The following is a 27,038-nucleotide window of genomic DNA, read 5'->3' on the forward strand; positions in this document are numbered from 1 at the left end:
CTTTGTGTAGAGCCAATGAGATGCATCTTTTCTGCCTAGGTGTTCCAGGGCTTTGTGTAGAGCCAATGAGATGCATCTTTACTGCCCTGGTATTCCAGGGCTTTGTGTAGAGCCAATGAGATGCATCTTTACTGCCCAGGTGTTCCAGGGCTTTGTGTAGAGCCAATGAGATGGCATCTGTCATAGACCTGTTGCTGCTCTAATCACTTTACACCTACAGCTGTGTGGCTCAATACGACAGTAACAACATCTACAAATTTGCCAACAATAGCACAGGAATGGGCTGTATAAAGAAAGGTGATGAATCAGCATTTAGGAGGGATATTGAAAACTCGGCTGAATGGTGCACGAGCCGCAACCACAATGTCACCACAATTTAGGAGCTGATTGTTGACTTCAAGAAGGGAAAGCCAATGTATACAATCCAATGATCACTGGAGGATCAGAGCTGAAGAGGGTGAGCAAATTTAGGTTCTTGGGAATCACTATCTCAGAGGATCTTTCTTGGACCCAACACCCAAATGGAATCGTGAAGAAAGCATGTCAGTGCCTCTACTTCCTCAGGAGTTTGCAAAGGTTTGGTATGTCACCAGAAACACTGGCAAATTTCTTCAGATCTGTGTGGAGATTGTGTTGACCAACTACATCACAGTCTGGTATTGGGACACCAATACCCTTGATTTTAAAGCTCTCCAAAAAGTAGTGGACACAGCCCAGGAAATCACAGGCAATATCCTCCCTTCTATCAAAAGTGCTGCCATCGGAGAGCAACAGCAATCATCAAGGATCCTCACCACCCAGCACATGCTCTGTTCTCACTACTACAATCAGGAAAGAGGTCTAGATGCCACAAGACTCGCACCACCAGGTTCAGGAACAGCCGGTCCCCCTCCACCATCAGACTCACTTATGGACTCTTGTCTATTTTATTGATTTAAAAAAATTCTCTCTGTATTAGACAGTCAGTCTGTTTACATTTGTTATCTGTTTATAGTTCTTTATTTGTGTACATATATACCATTTTTTTTGCACTATATAATTCTACCTCGCCTGGAGAAAAAAGAAACTCAGGGTTGTATGTGATGTCATGTATGTATACTGACAATAAATCTGAAATCTGAAATTATATGTGTATTAAAAACTCATTCAACAATGTCAAACAATCAAATTGGTGCAGGTCTCCCCAGCAGTAGGTTTTTAGTGTGTGCTTTATGAGAATGATGTTTCAAATAATTTTGAGCGGAAGCTTCACTTTGTAATTTCATTTGTAAAATCTTCTCACACAATTTGCACCTAGTTCTCAAAAGAATACAAGAACCTGAAAAACAATGGTTGGAGTCGGTCATTCTGTTCTTTGTCACTGACCTGCCATTCAATAGAACTTAAGTTAAGAAGAGTTTGGACAGGTAAGGAAGGGAATGGAAGGCCACACATGGATGGGGGAGGTATGAAGGGCCGTACATGGATGGGGGTGGCATGGAGGGCCATACATCGATGGGAGAGGTATGGAAGAGGTATGGAAGGCCGTACACGGATAGGGGAGGTGTGGAAAAACTGTACATGGATGGGGGAGGTATGGAGGGCTGTACATGTATGTGAGAGGAACGGAAGGCCATACATGGATGGGGGAGGTATGGAAAGCCATACATGGATGGGAGAGGTACAGAGGTCCATACATGGATGGGAGAGGCATGGAGGTCCATACATGGATGGGAGAGATACGGAAGGCCGAAAATGGATGAGGGTGGTATGGAAGGCCATATATGGATGGTGCAAGACAGTGGGACTAAGCAAAAAAAAAATGGTTCGGAACAGTGCTGTAATGTTCTATGGTCAAAATATCATGGCTGATCCTTTCCTCACCGCCACTAGTAACTAATATTCCTTGATTCCTTCGATATCCAAAAGCCCATCTGATCTCTGTTTCCAATGTATTTCAATAACTGACTCTCCACTGTCCTCTTGGATGAGATTCCAAGAATGATTAAATTATGGCACATCTCATTGCAGAAAATTCATCTTGCTGTGAACAAAATAAAAGCTTTAAAAAGTGGGAAGCTTATTTAAAATGGGGAATATTTCCAGAACCACAATCCTAGTGGAAGAAATTAATGCACTGGAAAATCTCAAATGCTCAAGGATTTGTTGAGACTTCAATGCATTTGATATAATTTGAGATATAATGAGAAAAAATGTAAGTTGATAGTGATGTCAAAAGTGAACCTTATATGATATGCAAACTTGGAAAAGGGCCAGAGACAAGTCATTGGCAAGATCCATTAAATGGGGAAAAAATCCTGGCATATACCAGCTGGAATGTGTTGTATAACTGACAGGAGTAGAAATTGCTCGGCTATTATTATGATAGAACAAATTTCAATCCAGGAAGTCCAGTGTTTGACCTGGAAATATCATATCAACCCAGGTACAAGGCCCCTTTTAGAAATAAATCCCAAGGTTGGAAACATCGTCAGAATCGAAGCAGCAGTGAAAGCTTTTAAAGTTTGCACTATCAGTGAATCAAATGAGTATATCCAAGGCCCATTTGATCATGAACAGAATCAAGACATGAGTCGTGGAAGTGGACAGGTGTTCAATCAGTTTATTTAAGACAAGAGGGAATGCTCGATAACTTGCAGAGCCCTCACCTAGTTCATTGGGCTGTGCAATTCATCACCGACATGGGGAGAATGTTTAGGTTCCTTATAGACAGAGCAGGATAGAAATCTGAACCCCAGTCCCGATTGCTGGCACGACGCCAACCGTGTAGTGATAGAGAACAGGGAAAGGCCCTTCAACATGACCAATTTATAAAATCCATAATTGTAGCTACTTTGCAGTAGTTGGAAGTTCTTATCCAGACACTGTGCATGCTGAGTCTGAAGCTGTTTTGATATAATAGTTTTCAAATGCATAAATGCTTTACTGAACATTGTACTTTGCAATGAAGCAATCCTTAAATCTTGTCCTTTTGAAATTCCAGAGGTAATTAAAATACTTATTTAGATTTTCCCTAACTTTCAGTCAGTCGTGATACTTAAGATTTGTTTATACCAAATGCAAAGTTTTGTGAATACACATCACGCCACGTAATAAAAACACCATCTGCTAGGATACACAGCTATGCCTTATGTATATACAGACATTCTAGATGTTAACATCCAAAATTATGAAATAAATATCGGTGTTTATTTTATGGTCAGGTGATTATTGAGGTTTCTCACTGTATTATTTCTGAAATATATTGATAGTACCAAATAAGAGCTAATGCACAGAAATTGGGTGGGCACCACGTAAGATGAAACATGGATGCATTTAGAGCCACAAATTCCACAGCATGGCAACAGTCCTTTCAACCAAACTTGTCCATGGTGATATAATTATTGGATGATCTCATGTAATAGTTGAGTTTTTTGGACCAATTATTTTGTATCAAATTTGGGGGGATCGACTTTTACATAGGTCATACTTTGGTCATTAAAAACTCCTAATATTGTTTTCCAAAGATCCACCCAAACTTATTCTAATTCTATATCACAATCAGCCAAGCTAAGATCCTTTCTTACAAACTGACGCTAACAGCAGATATACCTGAGATCTTTAACAATAGGTGTTCAACAGATCCAATCTCGGTGAAGTTTTTATCTTGACCCAATAACTTGCTGAGATTGTCCTGACTATAATGTTGCATTTTAATCATTGAAAATTTTCCACGAAAATTACAGGAAAACCCTTCAACCTACAACCTCTCTTCTCCCAATCTGGATCTACCAAATTCAGTAGTTAAGTTACACAATGGAGAAAATGCACAGGGTGACCGGTGGAAGAAGTGTATCACCCCCAAAACCACCCACCTGGCCTGTCAAGCACATTTATGGCAGCATGAAGATGGTAGCGCTGCTGGAGCTGCTGTGGTGGCAGAGCTGCTGCTGCTGTGGACCCACGGAGAGCGAAGGAGTGGAGATCCAGCACTCCCTCAGCATCCAGTCACCCAGACTTTGAATGGTGGTTTTAGTCAGAGGACTGGAGCAGGGCACCAGAGGATGGGGAGATCATGCCCCATATGAGAGGGAGAAGCAGAGGAGATGACCCGCGGGGGAAGGTGACCATGGCGGCAGACCAGTGAGGGTTTTCCGTGGCTAAGGGACCAGTGCATGCGGGCTGCTGGAGAATCAAGGCGAGGAACCTGTGGAAGTTGTGGGCTGCTGGAGACCGCTGTTGGGAGACTCAGGCCAGGCTGCAGACTGCTGGAGACTGGCTCGAACTGGCTGGAGGGGTACCAGGTATCGGAACCGGGATGCGAGGAGGTGCCGAGGGCGCTGGAGGGTCCCTGACCGTGTTGGAGGTTCAGATTTGGAGCTCGGGCCACCGATGGTTTGGACTGGACCCTGCGTGGCTGCGGAAGTGTTGGAGATGAATCTATGAACACTTGGTGATTCTCTTTTGCTTCTCCCTCTCTGACTGTAAGAGGTGCTGAGGCAATTCCTGCCAGTGGCAAATCTGTCTGCTTTGCATCAGGCAAAAATAAATTTCATGTAATATTTCTATTACAGTTTTATTACTATGTCAATAAATTGAATCTTGAATCTTGGGTTAATGGGTTCCACAATTGCCTAATCAGATTCTTCAGAACATATAGAATTGGAGTGAAAAGGAATCATTCTCAAATTTCAGGGCTACTGAAGAATGAAACTAACATTTTGCAGCTTGGCTGGTTTTGCATGTAAATTTCAGTATTAGAAGTTACAGAAGAAATAGAAAATTATATAAGCCAACAAATAACAAGGGCTAAGATGTTTAATAGGAGAGTTATTCAGGTGACCTGCCAAATATTCAGTGGTGTAATTTAATGATAATCTCCCATGGCTCATTATTTATTTATTTATTTTTCTTTGGCTTGGCTTCGCGGACGAAGATTTATGGAGGGGGTAAAAAGTCCACGTCAGCTGCAGGCTCGTTTGTGGCTGACAAGTCCGATGCGGGACAGGCAGACACGATTGCAGCGGTTGCAGGGGAAAATTGGTTGGTTGGGGTTGGGTGTTGGGTTTTTCCTCCTTTGCCTTTTGTCAGTGAGGTGGGCTCTGCGGTCTTCTTCAAAGGAGGTTGCTGCCCGCCAAACTGTGAGGCGCCAAGATGCACGGTTTGAGGCGTTATCAGCCCACTGGCGGTGGTCAATGTGGCAGGCACCAAGAGATTTCTTTAGGCAGTCCTTGTACCTTTTCTTTGGTGCACCTCTGTCACGGTGGCCAGTGGAGAGCTCGCCATATAACACGATCTTGGGAAGGCGATGGTCCTCCATTCTGGAGACGTGACCCACCCAGCGCAGCTGGACCTTCAGCAGCGTGGACTCGATGCTGTCGACCTCTGCCATCTCGAGTACTTTGACGTTAGGGATGTAAGCGCTCCAATGGATGTTGAGGATGGAGCGGAGACAACGCTGGTGGAAGCGTTCTAGGAGCCGTAGGTGGTGCCGGTAGAGGACCCATGATTCGGAGCCGAACAGGAGTGTGGGTATGACAACGGCTCTGTATACGCTTATCTTTGTGAGGTTTTTCAGTTGGTTGTTTTTCCAGACTCTTTTGTGTAGTCTTCCAAAGGCGCTATTTGCCTTGGCGAGTCTGTTGTCTATCTCATTGTCGATCCTTGCATCTGATGAAATGGTGCAGCCGAGATAGGTAAACTGGTTGACCGTTTTGAGTTTTGTGTGCCCGATGGAGATGTGGGGGGGCTGGTAGTCATGGTGGGGAGCTGGCTGATGGAGGACCTCAGTTTTCTTCAGGCTGACTTCCAGGCCAAACATTTTGGCAGTTTCCGCAAAGCAGGACGTCAAGCGCTGAAGAGCTGGATCTGAATGGGCAACTAAAGCGGCATCGTCTGCAAAGAGTAGTTCACGGACAAGTTTCTCTTGTGTCTTGGTGTGAGCTTGCAGGCGTCTCAGATTGAAGAGACTGCCATCTGTGCGGTACCGGATGTAAACAGCGTCAACAAGGTCGGGTCAGATACAGCAATGAGCTCTCTGAACCCTTCTCCATTAACAATGGCGTGAAGCAAGGCTGTGTTCTCGCACCAACCCTCTTTTCAATCTTCTTCAGCATGATGCTGAACCAAGCCATGGCTCATTATACAAAACTTCTAACAACTTACAATGCAAATTTAAAGGTTAAACTGATTGAAGATGCAATACAATTAAGGTTTCTGTAATTAAATTAAAGATTCCAGACAACATACGAAAGGGCAAATAAGATTATCAACCAAAGTCCCATGCAAATTTACAGACAGGAAATAGACTTTCAGACGATGAACTACTTTTCATTTTAACGATTTCAGTTGCGTAATAACATTGGCTAGAGTACTGTGGCTGTGGGAGATTAGATAAGATTATGTGCCCTCTTCACTTCCACAGGATTTAAGAGGTACATCGACAATAGTGTGGCACTCATTCTGTATAGCATGGAACTGTCTGCCTGAACTAAGTGTTCATTCCCCTCAAGTGGGACTTGAACAGTCATTCTCTTACCTCATTAATGGTAATGCTACTTGAACCAATATTGACATCTTTTATACATTAGAGAAGGGTGTAAATATATAATTTCAATAATAGAATAAAAATAAAATCATGCTTTTATTTTAATCAGAAGTTACCCACATACACATACTTGTTATACATTAGTGAATTATCTAATGGAATTACACTTTCAAGAACTACAGTGCGTGTTAACATATTTTCCTGGCCATCCATCCCATAGGACGATGACGGTTCCTTTCAGTCAGTTTGTGGAGTTTGATATGAGGATACCCCACTCCTTAGAAAGGAACACCATGTGCGTGAATTGATTTAGGTGGGTAGGGGTTGCACGGGTCCAGACCCACCCTCTCAGCCTCCCCTCCCAGATCCAGCAGCTCTTGTTGAGGTCCAAGATGGCTGGGGGAAGTTCTGTTTCAGTGAATGGCCAGATCAAGCTTCGACGCAAGGCATGTGTTTGCTAGATGGCTGTTGACCGTACGAGAGGGGTTGTCCACCGTTTGACAGGTCTCTTTTTTCATCCTGCAGGATGTCTAGCCACTCTCCATACCAGGAAAGCCTAGTGGGGGAGCTGGTTTAGTCGCCAACCACCTGACCATATGAAAGGTTGCTCTGGGTTAACATGGTACCAGTAGCACTCTGACCAGTGACCTGATGAGTTGGATATAAACAATAAACATATAAATAATTCATATTCAGCTTGATATATGTGCAGAAATTTCATTTTACATGAACATACACCACAAACCTAAGCAAGAAATTCTAATGAAGGATGCTTTGAAATGTTTTTCATCAAATCTAAAGTTTCTAAGGAGAAGACAATATTGTAAATATATAATTAGAAATATCAACCACTTTCCTTTTCATATCAATTTAAAACATTGATTTAAATTTTAAAAAGGGGTGCATCTGATGAGCTTTTAAATGATTGGTAGGTGTTCTTTGAATGACAGCAACTATCAACATACACAGCCTTGCCTAGGAAAGTGCAGGGAGCTATGTTCAACCTAACTGTGCTCCACACATGACAATGTTATCTAACACTTATTTGCATCTGTCGATACTTTTAATGCACTAATTATATTAGTTCATCCCACACTGATCCCTGGCAGTGCCACCGGTCAAGGCAGCAGTTCTCCTTCATTTCCCTTTTATTTCCCTCTGTTATAACTTGGCTTTATTTATAACAGATGGCCTTTACTTGTAATATTTTTGTCATGCTGGTTGCCAGCTTTATACAGCAAGACCTTTTTTTAGAAACCTCCTTGTTAGGCTAAATGCCTGTACACCTTCAACGCAAGTTCAAAGGAAGACAATAAAGCAACTCAGGTATAATGCACGCTGTTAAACTGGGCTGTAAAAACCACACAGTGACCATTTACTATTGCTTTCAGCTTCTACATTGCAGATGTTTGTAAACTACACGTTATGTCTTTAATATATAATTATTATGAGACACATGGTATAATTAAGCAGCAATATCTGCCTAGCAGCAGATGTTTCAACAACTTCAAAAGGAAGCTTTATGACGAAAAGAGTTTTGAAAAATTCCTTTGCCACCTTGGAACAAGAGACTATTTCAGAGCAAAATCAAGAAAATCATGCTGATCTTATTTCAGGATTTCTATATTAACAAATCATCCTAATTTTAATAAGTTAACGTGGAGAAATGTAATATGAGCAAGTTGATTAAGGTCACAAAATATCAAGAAGCGATAATGTTTCCCAAAGTTGGTCCAATTTTTTGTTTGTGAGTTCAAAACAGAATACAGAAATGTGCGAAGTATCTTTCTTGGCATGTGAATGGCTGGGCTATTTTTCCTTGTGGCTTATTGCTGAGAAGTACTGTTTAGTAATGAGAAAGTAAATAATTGTGTGGCCTCTTTACTTGAATGTAGCAGCTATTTTGCTTAGTATGTGCAGGTGAGGGTAAGATTGTAAAGAGCAATGAAGTGCAAGTGGTATTCTTTTTTTAAAAAGAAATGTCTTCTTGAATTGCATCCTATTATTGGAAGAAAAACAGTCCAGGATAATAGAGAAGGTTCTTCAGTTCAGCCATGGCATGCATTTCATTAAACAGTGTTGTAGAAAGCTCTGAGTTCCCTGACTGCCTCTAAATTTCTCCCCACCCTTCACTTTCTTCAACAGTGCCTCAGGGCAAAGGTTAACTTTCTTCCACTTCTGTTTTTGAGCTGTGACAGATTATGGTGAGTTTTTGGGGAGATAAATTGGGCCAGGTTTTTTAGTGTCGGTTGCATACAAACACTTTAAAACAGAGCTTACTTAAAAGCTCTGGAGAGTTCCCAAGAGACTTCACTAACGGATTGTTGTTTACAAAAAGGCAACAGATTAAAGAACTTGTCGGAGCCGCAGACTGTCTGGAGTGGAACACGGTTCTAAGAGGGTCATGTAGTTCTGCAAGCAGAGAGAGTCAAAAAGGCTTTCTCTCTGAGAGAGAGAGAGAGAGAGAGACAGAGACAGAGACAGAGACAGAGACAGTTCAGCAGCTTTACAGTCAGCAGCAGTAGCTGGGACTGGAACAGGACAAGTTGGCAAGCTTGTGGAAAACCCCATTTTGGAAGATGGGTTGTGAGTGCTTAGTTCAGCCTGGTCAAAGCCTTTCTGGTTCATGCAAGAGGAAAGGACTGCCTGTCTAATGTTTCACTTGAAATAAGAGAAACAAAAAGGAACTCTGTAGTGACCTGAAAGAAAGAGGTTATCATCTGGAGAACCCTGACGGGGCAAGTTTCTTCGGCAAAACACTGAAGTAGCTGATTAAAAATATATCATTTGTGGGTGTCCAGTGAACACAAATCTCTCTCTGAAAACTGACAAGAACCTTCCTGAGTGGTAATCATTTATCTTTCAAGCACCAAAGCCTGGTGAACTTTATAAATGTTAAATTCCATGCACAGTATAAGAATTGCCTGCAACCAGTGAACTTGGAGTAATGAGAAGTGAGATTGGACTGTGAATCAAATAACTTTTCTGAACTTACACATACATTACACACATATGTAATGAGAATTAGAAAGGGGTTAAGTTAGGTTAGTTAAGTTAATAATGATAAGTTAAAGTGTGATTCAGTTTTCATGTTTAAAGATAATTAAAAGCAACTTTTGTTTAAGTAACCATTTGTCTTGGTGAATATCTATTGCTGCTGGGTTTTGGGGTTCTCTGGGCTCGTAACAGAGCTCAGTGGTGACTGATGTCGGACCCACAAATTCTGCCACACAAGGACAAGTGGTGCTTGATGGGGTGAGTGGATCATGGTTTAGATCAGAGGTTTTCAAACTGCCCCCCTAAACTCACATTTCACCTTAAGCAATCCTTATGCCATGCACTTTGCTTAAGGTGGTATGTGATTGGAAAGAAAATGTCTGATAATCACTTTTTAAATTGTACCTAAATGACTCATTATATGCAGGGTTTCATAACTCTAAAGGAAATGAGGCAATGACAGTTTTTCTCAAGCAAAATATTTCAATAACAATTGGGTTTAAAGTGGTGGTTCTCAACCTCTTCCCCCCACTCACATACCACCTTAAGTAATCCCTTGCTAATCGCAGAGCACTTATGGCTTAAGGTAGAATGTGAGTTTAGGGGGGAAGTTTGAAAACCACTGGTTTAGATTGTTGTGTACTTTTCTTCAGGATGCTTATCTTCCACATGTTGGCATCACAGAGATCCTCAGATTCTTCTCTACCACTCTGAATTATCTGAATCAAGGGTTTCATAGATCATGAACGACATTCATTTATTTGGAAAGATGTATTGAGAACAGATTTTTATGTCCTAAAAACTACTTGCCACAACAGATTTCAGAATAGCAGTATGTTATAAGAGTTTGATATCATGTACATCATTTCTTCACAAAACTCATTATCTCTTCTGCTCTCTCTCTCTCTCTCTCTCTCTCTCTCTCTCTCTCTCTCTCTCTCTCTCTCTATACCTGAAAACGTGTGGGAGAGTCAAGTACAATAGGGCACAACTTCAGGATTGAAGGGCATCCAGAGATGCACAGGAATTTCTTCAGCCAGAGGGTGCTAAATCTATTGTCTTTTTGCCACAGACAGCTGTGGAGGCCGGGTCATTGAGTGTATTTAAGGCAGAGATGGATAGGTTCTTCATTAGGTTATGAGGAGAAGGCTGGGTAGTAGGGCAGTGTAGAAAAATAGATCAGCTCACGATTAAATGGCAGGACAGATTCAATATGCTGAATAGCCTATTTCTGCTCCTATAACTTATGGTCTTATTAAAATGAAATTTATCTTTTTATGAACTTATCCTGTTATCAGTTTATCTGAACCAGGCTCAAGAATTCTGTGAAGTAGATTGGGATGTTTACCCTGTTAAAGGTGCTTTATAAACCAGGTTTATACTATTCTCATCATGGTGGAGTAGACCAACCATTTTTGGATTAACACCTAAGCTTTACTTTCTAATAAATATGCTGGTAAACAAAAGAAAGGTGGATTTTTTTTGGGATCAGATCTGAAGAATTCTACTCATCAATAAACTATTATAGAACTAATATTAGTGAAATAGAACATAAACCAGACCTTAACAGATACACATGAAGTGCATATGTGGATATCATGAACAATGAAGAGCTGGAGCAGTTCAGACAGCATCAATGAAGAGAAATGGTCAGTCAAGGTTTTGGGTCGCAACCATACTTTAAGATTAATCCTTTATCCCCCACCTCTCCTCCATTCATAACCTTCGCATTTAGATGTATTTCAGAGAATCTCACTGGAGAGGAGAAGGTCTTTTGGTTCAACTACCCTTTGAAAGGGTTAACTATAATGCCTTCCTGTCTTGCTCTTTTTTTCAATTCTGTGCATTATTTTTGCTCTTTCAATTCTCTTTGCATTTATTATGACCTTTTAATTGAATGGATACGATTGTAGTTTTTTTTTCGTGAAATTCGACTGGCTGCAGCAAGCAACAATTTCAGTGCATATGTACATTGGGCATAGTATGTGACAATAAACTCCTTATCATTATGTCTAATCCTTTGTTGGAACCCCTTTCTCGTCTTCGTTTTAGTGGGGGATTTCACATTGTATCAGCTCACCAGATGATATACGGTCTTTTCATTTTTTCCTGGTTTCCTTTCTCAATTGTTTCTTTTAAGATTCATGTCCACTGGTTGAATTTCAAACGTAATCAGAAGTTTTAATTTTAATGGGTGAACATCATTTTGCGATTCTAGTCTGCATCATACAATTGAATAAAACAGAAACTAAAAGAAGACCAACAGAAACCATTTTTTTTAATGAAAGGTAGCAAATGACCCAGATAACATTCTCTCAGTAAATGCAAAGGATTTAGAATCCTAATCTATGAAACTTAAAATATACCATTAAGATTTTTAAAAATGATCAAAACCAAATATTGTCTGGTTAAAGAGATCGCAGGGATACAATATACTTACAGAGGATGTTAGTGAAACGAAAGAGAGACAGTGAAGTTGGAAATTTCATTCACAATTGCTACTGTCTATATATGGTAACTAACCATTAACTAAGTGAGGGGGGTGGAGTTAGGGTGGAGGGGAAGTTAGGGTGGAATGTTTCAGAATTGTATGTGTGATGCTAATTTTGTAATATCCATCTGCATTATAACCACAACTTTTAAAGCAAGGTTACTGGATCATTATTATATTTATATAGAAATAATCACTCAAGGCCATTAAATTATGCTCTGAGAAAACAAAATTTGATTTTGTTTATGATTTAATTGCCCTTCCTGCCATTTTATTCCCATACATCACCCAATTTATTATGGACATAGAGGAACCATTTATAGATTGTTAACTAATTTTGAATAAATACTGATTCCTATATCTGATCATTAAGCAATGAAATAAAAATAAAGAGATGATTATTGAGAAAAATCATCTCAATTTTAAAATTTACAGGCATTTAAAAGAATTTACCTGGATTTTAAGATTTGAAGATTATGCTTACTTTCATCTCATAATTTTTTGACCAGTTAGAAGGTTTTAATTCCTTTCAACATAAAGTAGCAATTTAAACAAAATTCATTTTGTGACATATAAAATTCATTTTGTGAATATTATGTGACGTATAAACTGAATGGAAAATGTTAGATGTTGCAACTGAAAGCAAAAAGTTTTCGAAATACACTGAAATAAAGTTATGGAAGTGAAGGATGTGTTAACCTAATGAATGAAAAATCTATGCACAATCACTATGGAAGGAAGAAAGTTGATAAATAAATCTGGATAATTCATTCTTCCACATGAGCCACTTCTCTACACACATCCTAGAACTTCTTCCAACAACGACTTCCTAAATGTAAGTGGAGATCATGTCAGCAGTGGGCTGAAAAGGTGTCATTAAGGCTGACCTTAGAACCTTTGCCAAGGCACCTTAATTTATGTCACTTCACCACAGTTTAAACAGCTGGCAGTGAGTAGTCTCTATCTGAGGCATCAAAGCATCTTTTTACTGTGCATTTCCAACATCTTCCATCTGCCGCTATGACTTGGTTAGTTTTAAACTCAAAATTAAATGGAAGATGTTGGGCTTGAACAGTCAGTGGAATGTTATGGGTAGGTGTTTGTATTTTCCCACATTAAAATCTTCAGCCAGACCACACTTGGGAGGGACTGAATAGGAAATAGTTGGTTACCCACAGAAAGAAAACATCAGAGGGAATCTATCCATTATATTCTTACAACAACCTTAGTGACTAGGTACAGTTGGCAGCTGATGGCAATCCTGCAACATATTTCCTGTGCCCCTTGGTCAGAGAGACTTGGGCAAGATGGGCAATCTGATGTTCAGAAGAAAATCCCAAAATTTATTAATTCCACAGCTGTTACAGAGTTCCTACCACTTAGGTGGGCAAGCTGGAGCCATTGAGTCAATATTGGCTCCAACTAACATTTTAATTGGCTAAGGAACCCAAACAGAATTTGAAGGAACTGACTTGATTTCAGCACAGTGTTGTCTCTAAAAGTACGATCCACTTCAGCTCAAAACCAAAAGCATCTGACAGCATATCACAGATCTTTCATCAACGAGAATAGAGGAATTCTTATTAAAAAAGGCAATTAAAATTACAAACTACCAGACCTATCCAACAATGAAGCATTTCAATCTCCAGTCAAAGCTGTAAAATTGTCTTCTATCCATCTGAACATACTTTATAGTTTGGCTGGAAAGTGTTCAATTCAATAAAGTTGTTGCCAGAATTATTACCTGTTTGGCTGCCGTCTGGTTTACATTGCCACATGCTAAACAGTGTCAAGTTATATTTTGATTGAGCATGTTGTGTAACATTGTAAAGAGTATAATTTCCGTGGAACTTAAATTCTTCTTTCTGCCACTTCTGTAGATCAGATTATTATTTAAATTGTGAATGATTACTGTATGTTTTTGTGCAGAGGGACTTCGGAATGCTTGAGCATGAATCACAAAAAGTTAGCTTGCAGGTACAAAGAAGGCAAATGGAACTTTGGCCTTCATTACTGGAGGGACTGAATTCAAGAGCAGGGATGTTTTGCTGTAACTATACCAGGTACTACTGAGGTCCGATCTCAAGTACTGTATGTAGATCTGGTTTCCTTACTTGAGAAAGATGAACTGGCTTTGGAGGCAGTGCAGAGGAGGTCCAACATTTCATTGAACAAAAATCGACTGCTTTATGCAGAGGTTCCAGTTCATCTGTGTGTATGTTTTCCGTACCACTTCCAGAAAAGTCTTCCGCTCAACCATCTTAATTGATGTGAGGCAGACGATGGATTAGATGCTGCAGCACTTAAGATCACTAAAGAAACACTGCGGTCTTCACTGGCATAACTAGTCCTTAAAAGAAGGGTGATGAAGTGCACTCATGTGATGTAAAGGAACAGTTGTCAACAGACACTTTGATAAGGAGTTCATTATTGAAGACAGCCATAGATTTCTTAAGATTGAACTGCACATGAATGATGTGCTACTAGATCCAATTTCTTGTTAATGTTCCATTTTAGAGTTAAACTAAAATTTTTATCGCAAGATATCATTTAGTCATTTTGATCTCAGGCCTCATTCAGAATTTACATGTCAGCAGCTTTGGGGATGGCAGTGGAAATCCCAGACTCTTTACAAAAGACCAAAGCACCTCTGGAAAAAATTCAAATCTACAAATTTGACACTTTCCCTTCCCTTTGAGATTAATTTGCATGAGCCAGCATGGATTGTTCAGGAAGTGTAGATACCATGGTTAATACCTGAAATATGGTATTTAGGTTTCTCTGTGTTTGAACAGCTGCACTGGATTAGTAATGTAAAGTAAGTTTGCACATATTTGTTCTTTGACCTATCTTACTGATCACTCTATTGGAAAAGCACAAAAGCTTGAACTCTCAATCATATTTTCTCAGTGGAAAGAAGTTAGACATTTTGTCTCTGGATAGGAGCTTTGGCTAGACAGGCACCAAACTCCAAGTCTGTTCTGATTGCACATTCATCTTCCTAGAAAGTGAAAGTTTGTGGTGTTACAAATAAATTTAAATAACCAAAATATTCTAATTGTGAATTTTATGTGACTACTTAATTCAAATTTCAGAATGCAGTTGAAGGCAAATGCCATAATGTTCAATAGGCACTTATTTTAAATGCATATATACACACAAACACACACGCACACACCATATATATCTATACAGGTGGAGCCTCTAATATTTGTCCTCTGTGGTCCGACAACTCACATGGTCCGGCACATTTTGAATCTGCTGCCATTAGTACAAACTCCTTACAGACAGCACAGGATTCAAATCCCAATCCAGATCACTGGCGCTGTAAAGGCACTACGCTAACCAGAATTTGATTTGTGATATATTTGATCCTTTTAGCTCAGAAAATGTGTCTGATTGAGGCACCTACCACATCTTTGACAGCTAGCTATATACAGTATGTTCTTATTATCCATAGTCAACAATATAAGACAGTAAATTTCCCAAACATTGGATGCAGCTTGAAGTATTTTGAAGGCTTGAAATCTAGTTCACTTGGATTAACCTTCCATTCTTAGAATATTATCTAATATACTTGCACTCCTCTGAGATGTGAGACAGGGGATTGGACAATTATAAATCAAATTATATCAAAATAATACCTTTGATAGAATATTACCTGCTCTCCAAAATAGAATAAATCTACAACTGAGTGCCACTGCTTCATACAGAGCAAAAATGCAGACCTATTTAATTGGAAAGGAAAGTGAAGGCTTTCCCAGACAAGAATGGAACTTGATAAATTCGCCTCTCTCTCCTAATTTATTGTGTATTGTGATAGTACAGGATCCTATCACCAATGTATCTATTTGTATATATTTACATATAGTTGTAGTGATTGGCTGAGAGCCGTAGCCACACCCACTGGCAGGTCATAAAGGGCTGCTCCAATCCAGACCCATGTCAGTCTGGACTGGTCGACCTCAATGAGCTGCGCTCCAGTCTTTTGTTAATAAAAGCCTTGGTTTGAGTCGACAAGTCTTTGAGTCATTCGACGGGCTACATATATGAAGTTTTTTGCTGAATAATCGTTATAAGCAATTACGATCATAGGTAGAGAGGCTCTCAGATTAAGACCTCCCTGTATGTAGATAAAGTTGCTTTCTTCTTCTTGGAGATCTGCCTTTCATTCATAGATTCACATCTGCAACAATCCAGTGGCATTTGGATCCACAAGGAAACACAGGAATGCTGTTATTTGGTAACTAATATGATAACTCTTTTGTTTACTTTACTTTGTGAGACCACAGTTGGAATATTGCAAATAGAGGCCATGGAGTTGCAGCGGATAGTTTCCAGGGATGGGAGGAAATAAATCAGACGAGGTCTACAAATCAGAAAGGTTGATTAGTGGTCTCTATGAAAATCTTAAAGGGTAGATGCAGAAATAACGTTTCCCTGGTGGATGTTTAGAAGACCAGGCATCACAAAGTAAGTGAAATGAGAAGAAATGTCTTCACACAAGTGTCGTGAATTCTCTTCTCAAGGGACCCAAGACATAGACTTTTGGATTTGGGGATAGGATAGGAAAATGCTGAGGTAAAAACTAGTTATGGGGGGTATTCAGTTGCAAAGCAAGATTGAGGGGATAAACAAATGATTCTTGCATCCAATTCTTTGTTAACACGTGCAGGGAATATGGTTTGAAATAGAAATATGAACCAAGAACTGGGAGAAAGGTAGTAGTGGCTGGGATATTTTCTTATTATTCTCTTTCTATGGGCACTGCTTGATCTGCTGGGCATTTCCAGCATTATCCTTTCAATTTCAGATTTTAATAGAAGCACTGGTTATTTCATTTACCAGACTGGTCTGTAATGTTGGAATCATTATGGACCTCATCAGAGAACTTAAGAGCATAAGAGATTGGGCAGGTGTATCCCATCATAATGGAGACGTGATTGCCCGCGCTGAACGGCAAGGCACCTGAATGAATATATGTATAACAATGAAGGAATCTCGAACTTCAATCTGACAGCTATGGAAGGGCACATGCATACATTCTTGTTGTTGCTATGTGAATGTACTCCCACGTCCATCATCTCATTGAATGCCTATTTTTGGATAATTATTGAAAGAGTGTATTGCATGCACCTTCTTAACCCTCTCCTGCTCTTCAGCCCCTGCCCCCTTGCACACAATTTTGTCACAGGATGCCAAACGTTCTACTCTCCAGCCTTAAGCTTTGTAAGCTCGAGGAGTCATCGACATTCCAGCATGAACTGAAATTCAGTCACTACCTGCTTTTCGTTATCAGCCTTTAGCTGACAGATACTCTTGGTGGTGAACTGAAACAGAAAATTGCGAGGTCAGCATAGAGAGTCTCACTGAAGAAAGTGTCTTGTGTCCGACACTTACCAAGCAGCAGTAGTTATAACCATGGAAAATGTTCTCAATTCACTCTGGGCGAAGATGAAAAAAAGAAACCATGAGAGGGAAGCCAGAGAATGAGTAAACTAAAAGAAATGTGGTCATTTTAATTTCTCTCTGGATTGCTGTGGACTGAGTTACCCTGGTGTCTGCTTCACAGAGAGTATATGCCACATGCTTCAGGGAATCCTTCCTCAATAAAAAAAAAGTATGGATAATATTTGTTCAAATATTATTTAAATTTTTTCAGACGGCTTTTAAATTTTCCAGAGCTTTCAATACACCCTTGAACTTTGCTCAGCATTTGTATGTAAGCAGAAACACACGTATCCAAATGGCAACCTCAGAATACTTTCCTTGTGTTAAAATTGTGACTGGGCAGGGAGAAGGCAGAAGCACCATAGATTTAATCACCATTCTGTGCTGCATGAGCAGATGATAATTGCAGAAGAATACATGGAAACATACATTGTGATTCCAATATCAGATTTCAGATTTATTGTCAACGTACGTACAAGACATCACATACAACCCTGAGGTTCTTTTTCCTGTGGTCATGCAAAGAAAAGCTGTACACAACATACACATGTAAACAAATAAAGAAATGTAAACAAACTAACTGCAATTCAGAGGGAAGAAAATAAATCAATAAAGTGCAAAAGTAAGAGCCCTTAAATGAGTCCCTGATTGAGTTTGTTGTTGATGAGTCTGATGGTGGAGGGGTAGCAGCTGTTCCTGAACCTGGTGGGGCGAGTCTTGTGGCACCTATACCTCTTTCTTTATGGTAGCAGTGAGAACGGAGCATGTGCTGGATGGTGTGGATGCTGTTGCCCTCCAATGGCAGCGTTTCCAGTGGAAGAACTTGATGTGGGGAGGGTTTTGCCTGTGATGTCCTGGGCTGTGTCCACTACCTTTTGCAGGACTTCACCCTCAGTGGGATTGGTGTTCCCATACTAGACTGTGATGTAGCCAGTCGGCATACTTTCCACCATACATCTGTAGAAATTTGCCATCATTTCTGATGGTGTACCAAACCTCCGCAAACTCTGAAGGAAGTGAGGTGCTGGCATGCTTTCTTCATGATGCCATTATTGTGTTTGGTCCAGGAGATTGTGACTTGCAAGAACTTAAATTTGCTCACCATCTCCATCTCTGATTCCCCCAATGATCTCTGGATCACAGGCTTGGCGATAAAATGAGTCTTATGGGGGGCATAAGGGAAACCGTGGGAGCACAGTCCAACACTCATAAACTCGCTCAGTGGGGGAGGGGGAGGCTGCTAGTACCTACCTGCCAAACTAGCATTAATGTCCTTGTCCCTCCAACCTAGCAGATGAAAGCATTGTTTTCTTGTTTGGAGCCTCACTAGCATGCATCAAGCATCACTAGTGTCTAGCTTGATGCACACTTGTGACCTGGGCAGGGTGGGGGTGGGTCTGATAGCGAGCGATGGTGGCGAGCATATGGGGAACACAGCACCTCAGTTGCGGGGGGGGGGGTCAATCATACACCTCCTGTTTTCCCTTTCTGAAGTTAAAAATCAGCTCTTTGTTTTTGGTAACATTGAGTGTGAGGTTGTTGCCAAGTTTTCAATACTTCTCCTCTATGCTGCCTTATTGCCCATTTTTATACATCCCAGTACCACGATATCATCAGTGAATTTGTAGACGGTGTTGTTGTCCTTCCAACATATACCGATAGTCGTACGTGTAAAGTGGGTAGAACTGGGGGCTGAGAATGGAGCCCTATGGTGCTCTGGTTCTGATAGAGATTGTAGAGGAGATGTTCTTACCAATCCTCAACGATTGTGGTTTGGAGGTGAGGAAATCCAGGATCTAGTGATTTGCTTCATTCCGAGATGAAAGTAAGCCTAAATGGGCAGATGCAGTATCCAGCCAAGAAATTGCCAATCGCTAATCAAAACTGTTAGTCGCAGGAGCTTTCCAGTGAGAATGCATGGATTTCACAAATAGACGTAGTTCAGAAGGAGAAACAGACTCTGTTCTTCAGTTAAGTGAAGAGATGGAGGATCAGAAGAGACAGAATTGGGATATTTTGTTTTAAAAACAGAATTTTCTATTAAAACCTGAGAAAATTGACTCTATGTTTTGAGAAATGAGATCAGCTCCTCTGCGATTATGGTGGGCATTCAACCTAATTTAAATTGGAAAAACAAGCAAGGTGTTCATCGGTTACTGCCTCAAGAAGTTCTATATCATCATTTTTACATTTATGTACACCAGTTTAAAAGTGCCAGTGTAGTAACTACGATCATTTTATAATCATACACCTACATTGAGAATCTAGATCCCTGGCTGAAGAAGGGCCTCCATAGATTCAGCTTATGCTGGTCTCTATTGCTGTGAACTTTTTCGCCATAGCATATAATTGGAATCTGCTCCCAACCATATCGTATTACAGAGTCCATAGTTCTCAAAGTACCCACACTGAAAACCTTTAGATTAACAGTGCACTCTGCTATTCTTAAGAAAATGTACTGACGGTGACGAAAGATCTGTAGCTGAACACCAAAAGGATCCTTGCTCATTTAACTAATGAAATACCAATATGATAGTGGTACCAGTTGCAGAGCTTATTGATTTGTATTAAATAATTTTTACATGAAGATAACGGAAAATAGTATCGGAACATGAATATCATTTTAAAACTTGCCATAAAAATAGGTAGTAATTCATGTGAATAACTTGCAAGTGCCCTGAATTTATTCAGAGATCTGAATAGTAATGCAATAATCAAACGATCTTGAGCATAAAGTAAATGCAAAGTTCATTGCACTTGAACATAACCTGTACCTTGTATAGGAAAGATATTAATGCCTAAAATAACCACTGTATATGCAGTAATTTTCTGTTAGTTTTATCATGAGTTCATTCCACTTTTTTTTGTTGCATAATGAAAGACAGATTAAACACATATGTAGCACAGGAACAAGATACTTCAGGACAAATTTTTTTTTTGCCATATTTGAAAAAAAATATTGGCAGCTCATAGTTGGATGATTTGATCCAGCTGGGTGTCGATCTGACAAAGGAAAGCTGAAAGGAAGCTCAATGCCATCAGTTCTGGAATGAAACAGTGGAACAAAGCTTTGCATGAATTCTTCCTAAAAAATATAGACTCATTTATTTAATAATTCTTACGATCCATTTGCTTTTCCTTTTTTAAAACGAGCCGAGAAATATTAAGCTTAGCTCAGAGCAAAGCTTTTTCAGGGTGTCAGTGATTGGGGTCATATTGGCCTAGATGTAGCATTGCCTTAAGTCTAGCATCAAACTGCACTAGGGTTCATTTAATGGAAGTACTTACACAATAAGCATTAAAATGAGAATATAAATGATTTTCATATTATCTTATAGGCAGCAGCTCTATCCCCCAAAAAAAGACCAGGCAGTGGGAAAATCTGGCAGGGAAGTCAGAGCCCTGACAATCGTTTTTCTTGCACACACATAGGAATTTACCTAACCCTTTGACTACCAGACTAACCATTCCCCTTCAAAAAAAAATATACATTTGAAAAATAGAAACTAAATAGTTTTGGATAATTTTGGGTAAAACAGATGTTGAAATGCTTTTATTGATTAACAACAATCACATTTTTCAGAGATATTGAAAATAACAGATGAGTATTGGCTGGATTATAACTCAGCTATAACAAAGGGTCTCTAATTTCCACATCATGAACACTTATTTGTGTGAGGAATAATACTTTGGATTGTCCTGTGCCCCGATCATAGACTAGTTTGAATTAATGTGAAAATGGCTTCAGCTTCATATTTTAAAAACTGCATCATAATTAGAGTCTGGAATTACTCAAAGCAAAAGATCTAAGCTCATTTCCAAGGCTTACACAGTCTTACATATGGATTTCACATATGGTCTATCACAGAAAGCCAAGTTTATAATGGTTCCAGGCAGAAAGTGGGCATTTTGAGAAGTTTGTAAACTTAACTTTCTCATTCTTATAGTTACTAGCTGACTGTTCAGTCAGTTCCGTGATTACAGCAAACTATACCTACCGTTTGGAGATTATTAAACAGAGTTCCAGTTGGGAAGCAGAACTGTCAATCTCATGTTACTCAAAATAAATATTAGCTTAATGCCAATCTTATTTATTCCAGTGATTGACATGTACATGGCCTGCTCAAAGATCGACGTATCTCCAGAGGGTTATTAAATCGGCCTACAATATTACGGGCTCCAGTCTTCACTCCACTGAGAACATCTACAAGGACCCCCACCACCCAGGCCATGCCCTCTTCACTTTGTTACCATCGGGAAAAAGATACAGGACTCTGAAGTCGAGCCCTCAGCAGCACAAGGACGGCTTCTTCCCCTCTGCCATCAGTTTTCTGAATGAACAATGAGCCACAGACACTGCCTCACTTTGTGTATTTTTAAAATTTTTCTTGCACTATTTTAATTATTTTGAAATGTGGTTTATAGAAATGACGCTGCTGCAAAACAACAACATTTGTGACATGTTCATAACAATAAGTTCTGCTTCTGATTAATTGACTCAAGAACTTGAAAATTCAAATTAGGCTACAAATTGTGTACATTGAATAGTTTGCATGGTATAACCATATGTAAAATTGGTTCAGCTATTCATGCCTACACAGCTCTCAGCCTCAAGGTTTGGCCTTAAAGTCATTCTTAGTCTTGTGAGAAGGCATATGATTCACCTACACGTATTTATTTTATATTTCCTAGTTTAGCTAAAGCATAATGGAGAAACACTAGATGGTTGCAACTTACAAGTTCCAAATGGTATAAGTATCTCTGTTGAACAGGTGTCACTGAATTTATAAATCACAGCAAAATTAAAGTTGAATTTCTCCTGAAAGGAAACTGGGAGCTGTTATAAAGGTGCCACAGAATGAAACAGGTGATAACAAATTCACAGCCAATTTTACAACAATCTTCATTCCTATTGCTAGAGTTTAAGTCCGGAGGGCACAGACTCAGAATGAAAAGGACATCCCCTCATAGAAACAGAAATGAGAAGACATTTCTTCAGCCGGAAGGGTTGTGAATCTGTGGAATTTGTTGCTGCAGACAGCTGTGAAGTCCAACTCACTGTGGATGTTGATAGGTGTGGTGGTACAATCACCGGACTGTCTGTGACTGGCTATGCCTGTCTGCATTTCCTACCTGTTTGCTGTATGGGGCAGCCCACTGTGTTTAATCCCTGCCAATCACTGACCCCATATAAAGACTTACACCGGTCCTTGTGTAGGCTGTAGCCAGAAGAGAGACTGACCTTGTCGGCAAGTTTTAAGCTAATTAAAGCCTGTAGTATGGCCTTGATAGTTTGATCTTTGTTTGTTCACCCTGCAGCACACCACAATAGGTTCTTGATTATTAAAGGTGTCAAATGAGATAGAAAGAAAGCAGGAGAACGGGGAAGAGAGGAGAAATGGGCCAAATGGCCTAATCTGGTTCCTATGTCTGCTGGGCCTTTGGTTTCAATTTTAGCAGAAATCAGAAATGATTTAAAAATAGATATCCATTATACATTATTTTGTCATTGAGTGGATATCCTGTGGGTATTTAAATTCCTTCCCATATACCAATCACTCAATGTAGGCAAATGGAATAAAAGAATTAAAGAGGAGCTGAATAAATTGCAGGGCTATAGGGGAAAAAAAAGGGGGAGGGAATGGAGTTGATGAGATCAGAATCAGCTTCAGAATTTATTGTCGTGAACATGTCACAGAATTTATTGCTTTGTGGCAGCGTCACCACCTTACAAACCACCTCACAAAATAAATAAAAATAGTGCAAGATAAAGAAAAATCAAAGAGAGGCAGTGTCTCTGGTTCATTGTTCAATCAGGAATCTGTTGGCAGCAGGGAAGAAGCTGTCCTTGTGCTACTGAGTTATTCCCAATGGTAGCAGAGTGAAGAGGGCATGACCTGGGTGGTGGGGTGGGGTCCTTGAGGACAGAAGCTGCTTTTGTAAGACACCACCTTATGTAGATGTCCTCAATCGAGTGAGATTAATGGATTGCTTCTCTGAAAGACAGTATGACCTCAGTGGGCTGAATGAACTCCATAGAACCATAGAACCATAGAAAATTACAGCACAGAAACAGGTCCTTTTGACCCTTCTAGTCTGTGCTGAACCATATTTTTTGCCTAGTCCAACTGATCTGAACCCAGTCCATGGCCCTCCATACCTCTCCCATCCATGTACCTGTCCAAATTCATCTTAAATATTAAAACTGAGCCTGCATTCACCACTTCTGCAGACAGTTTGTTCCACACTCCCACCACTCCTTACAATAATATTAATTACATTGTATAAAGAAGGAAAATGTGATCTCATAAACACAGAAGTCAGTAAACAAAGTAAACAAACAAGCACAACCGTTAATAAAAATGTTACAGTTGTAAGCCCTTTTTCTCTAACAAGTCTTCAGTCATTACATTTTATTTAGTGATTGCAGGATTTGATAGAAAAGCTGATTGAAACATGTGGTCATTCTTCAAGTGCAAGTTTGCATATGTGAAACTCATTGTCACATGTGATAAAGTTATTTCACCCTGAATATTTCTACTCTACCCTCATAAAGTAAATTATTTTAAGTGTGCAGTTAAAACAAAGCGCATGAACCAATTGTGTAGGTCTCTATTCAAGACAATAAGTGTAAATGAAAAGATGTTGAAATCAAAATAAAGATGACTGTATCTAGTGTTAAGCTTCAGCTGAAAAAGATTAAAATCTTTGCCAGTTGTCACTAAGTAAAGTGACCATTTAACCCATATATTAGACCTTATTAAACTCATTATCATTGCATTACCCATTATTAAGTATTTCTCCCATCACTTCTCCTGCTAATTCCCATATATTCTTCAACCAGTGTGCTCAGAATATTAGGGCAGTTCTTCTCTACTGCCACTGGAGTTAATCTAAGATCCACAAATAATTCATTTCACACAGTCTACTGCAATTGGAGTGCAAGTCATGGATGTGCCTCACAATATCAAACGATGTGCAACTTACAAAACAAAGTATTTTGTGGGATGACACATGATTGGAAAGAAATAAATAGGAGTGATTGCAGCAAAGAGTTTAGAACTGCAATTAATTTAGTGATTTGAAAACTGCATTATAGGTAGTAAAACCACTATTGACCAGCAAAAGAAAAATCGAGGAAAATAAACACGTAAAAAATATGGAAGTTTAAAGTTAACCCGCCTTGCCGTTAGTTCACCAATCACACAATACACAATCTTAAGCAACCAGAAAATACACTCATCCAGCATCTACACTTTACTTCATAGGGGTTGGATATCAGGGGTATTACTGTAAATGTATATTTGAGTCAAATTTGTGCATTTCAATTCATGCATGGAATTCAGTTTTAATGGACATGACAGCAGCTAATGAGGTTAATGCCTGACAGACATTTGTCTAGAAATTCATCCCTGCTAAACATTACAAAAACAAATTCTTCCCCTCTGACATCAGATTTCTGAATGGACAATGAACCAATGGACACTACCTCACTTGTTCTTTTTTTTTGCACTATTTATTTCTTTTAATCTTGTAGGTACAGAATTGTAATTTATAGTATTTTTGCATAATACTGATGCTGCAAAACAGCAAATTTCATGACATATTTTTGTGACATTAAGCATCATAAAATTAACATGCAACATAAAAGTCCTTAAATGCAGGGGTAAAAATCAGCCTGGTTCATTCCTTGAACTTGCTTCCCATGTCAACTCCATGAGCTCATCCATTTCCTGGACAGTCACAACCATCCCACGGGGCCATTTCAGAACAGAGCACTAGACTTGAGGTCTCTTGTTCTGGCCACCAGATCCTCCGATGTCAGAAATATTTAACAATTCAGAGATTTACGAGGATGATACCTGGAATGCAAGGGTTGTTATATGAGGAATGCTTATTGGCTCTTGGACTGTATTCAGTGGAGTATAGAAGAATGAGAGGGGATCTCAGAAACATTTCGAATGCTGAAAGGATTGCACAGAGTAGATGTGAACAAGATGTTTCCCTTGGTGGATGAGACCAGGACAAGAGGGCACGGACTTAGAATTAGAGAGTACCCATTTAAAACTGAGATGAAGTGAAATTTCTTTAGACGGGGGTGGTGGATATATGGAATTTGTTAAGGGATATGGGGAAAAGGCTGGAAATTGGAACTAGATGTGAGAATGGTTTAGCTCATGGTGGAGTGGCGGAGCAGACTCAATGGGCCAAATGGCCTACTTCTGTTCCTTTATCTGATCTTGTGAAAAGCCATTTGAAACGAAAAATTAATTCACCAGAATTAAAAATACCAATTGTACTTAAGTGGCATTAATATTAAATAAATTTTAAAAATCAACCAATTTACCAGCATTATCTTGACAATACAGGTCAGTAATCCTAATGAAATGATTGGATCGTGCCATGAGCTGACGTTCTTAATATGAAGTTCATTTTGTCACTCAGCACAGCTCTAGCACACGACCTCCAGTGCATTCCTTACACTTGCTGTAGACAATGCAGGCACAGACATCACGACATCATGACATCACGACATCACGACATCACAGATATCACGACATCACAGACATCACAACATCACGACATCATGACATCACGACATCATGACATCACGACATCACAGACATCACGACATCACAGACATCACGACATCACAGACATCGCGACATCACGACATCACGACATCACAGACTTCACAGACATCACGACATCACAGACATCATGACATCACAGACATCACGACATCACAGACATCACGGCATCACGACATCACGACATCACAGACATCACGACATCACAGACATCACGACATCACAGACATCACGACATCACAGACATCACGACATCACAGACATCATGACATCACAGACATCACGACATCACGACATCACAGACATCACGACATCACGACATCACGACATCACGAAGATGACAGCTTATGATGAAACCTTTAACAACTGTTCTCAATGGAACTATTGACGAAAGGAAGTATGGTTCAGCCCAGAAATATGGTGCAATAAAATAAAAAGAGCAAAATTCTCATTCCTGAACGGCCTATTCTTGTGGATTGATAGAAACTATAAAGTATTTTGTAATGAGATATTTTGTCTAGACAGACAGCAGATTTTAGTGCATTGCCATAATTACCTTTGAAATTATGGTCTAAATTTTGCTTAAATGTATAGAATCATTGTTAGAAAATATTATGTTTTCAACATGAGTCTTCTATTTCGTGAAGCAAACTTAACAGCACCCCCTAAAAATAGCAGGACAGAATAGGTTTACATTGCTAATTTTCTTAATGTTTGTTTATCTAATCACATAATTCAATTTCATGTGTTCTGTTTTACCCTTTTTTTTATTGTGCAGTCTGATATATACCTGCAGCATCAATCTTCTCAAGCAAAACAATCCACCTGAAGATTGATAGCACGATTTTGCTAATAGAAGACTAGGTCATGAGTTTTGTACTCATCGGCAAGCAGGTGCACAGTTACAGGAGCTGAACTCCATCAGGAAGTTATCCAAACTCACATCATGTGTTCAATCTTTGCTATTTATTTATAAAGTGCA

At 39.5% G+C, this 27,038-nt stretch overlaps 1 long non-coding RNA gene across 1 annotated transcript in view; it reads right to left on the reverse strand.

The window, feature by feature from the left end:
- Positions 1-26,022, reverse strand: part of LOC138747250 (uncharacterized) — a 63,848-nt gene extending 37,826 nt beyond the window's left edge. Inside the window, exon 1 of the long non-coding RNA XR_011347392.1 lies at positions 25,813-26,022. This is a non-coding gene — a long non-coding RNA (uncharacterized lncRNA). The remainder of the gene's footprint in view (positions 1-25,812) is intronic.
- Between the last annotated feature and the right edge of the window lie 1,016 nt (positions 26,023-27,038).

The sequence above is a fragment of the Narcine bancroftii genome, chromosome 12, assembly GCF_036971445.1.
Source record: "Narcine bancroftii isolate sNarBan1 chromosome 12, sNarBan1.hap1, whole genome shotgun sequence".
NCBI classification, from domain to species: domain Eukaryota; kingdom Metazoa; phylum Chordata; class Chondrichthyes; order Torpediniformes; family Narcinidae; genus Narcine; species Narcine bancroftii.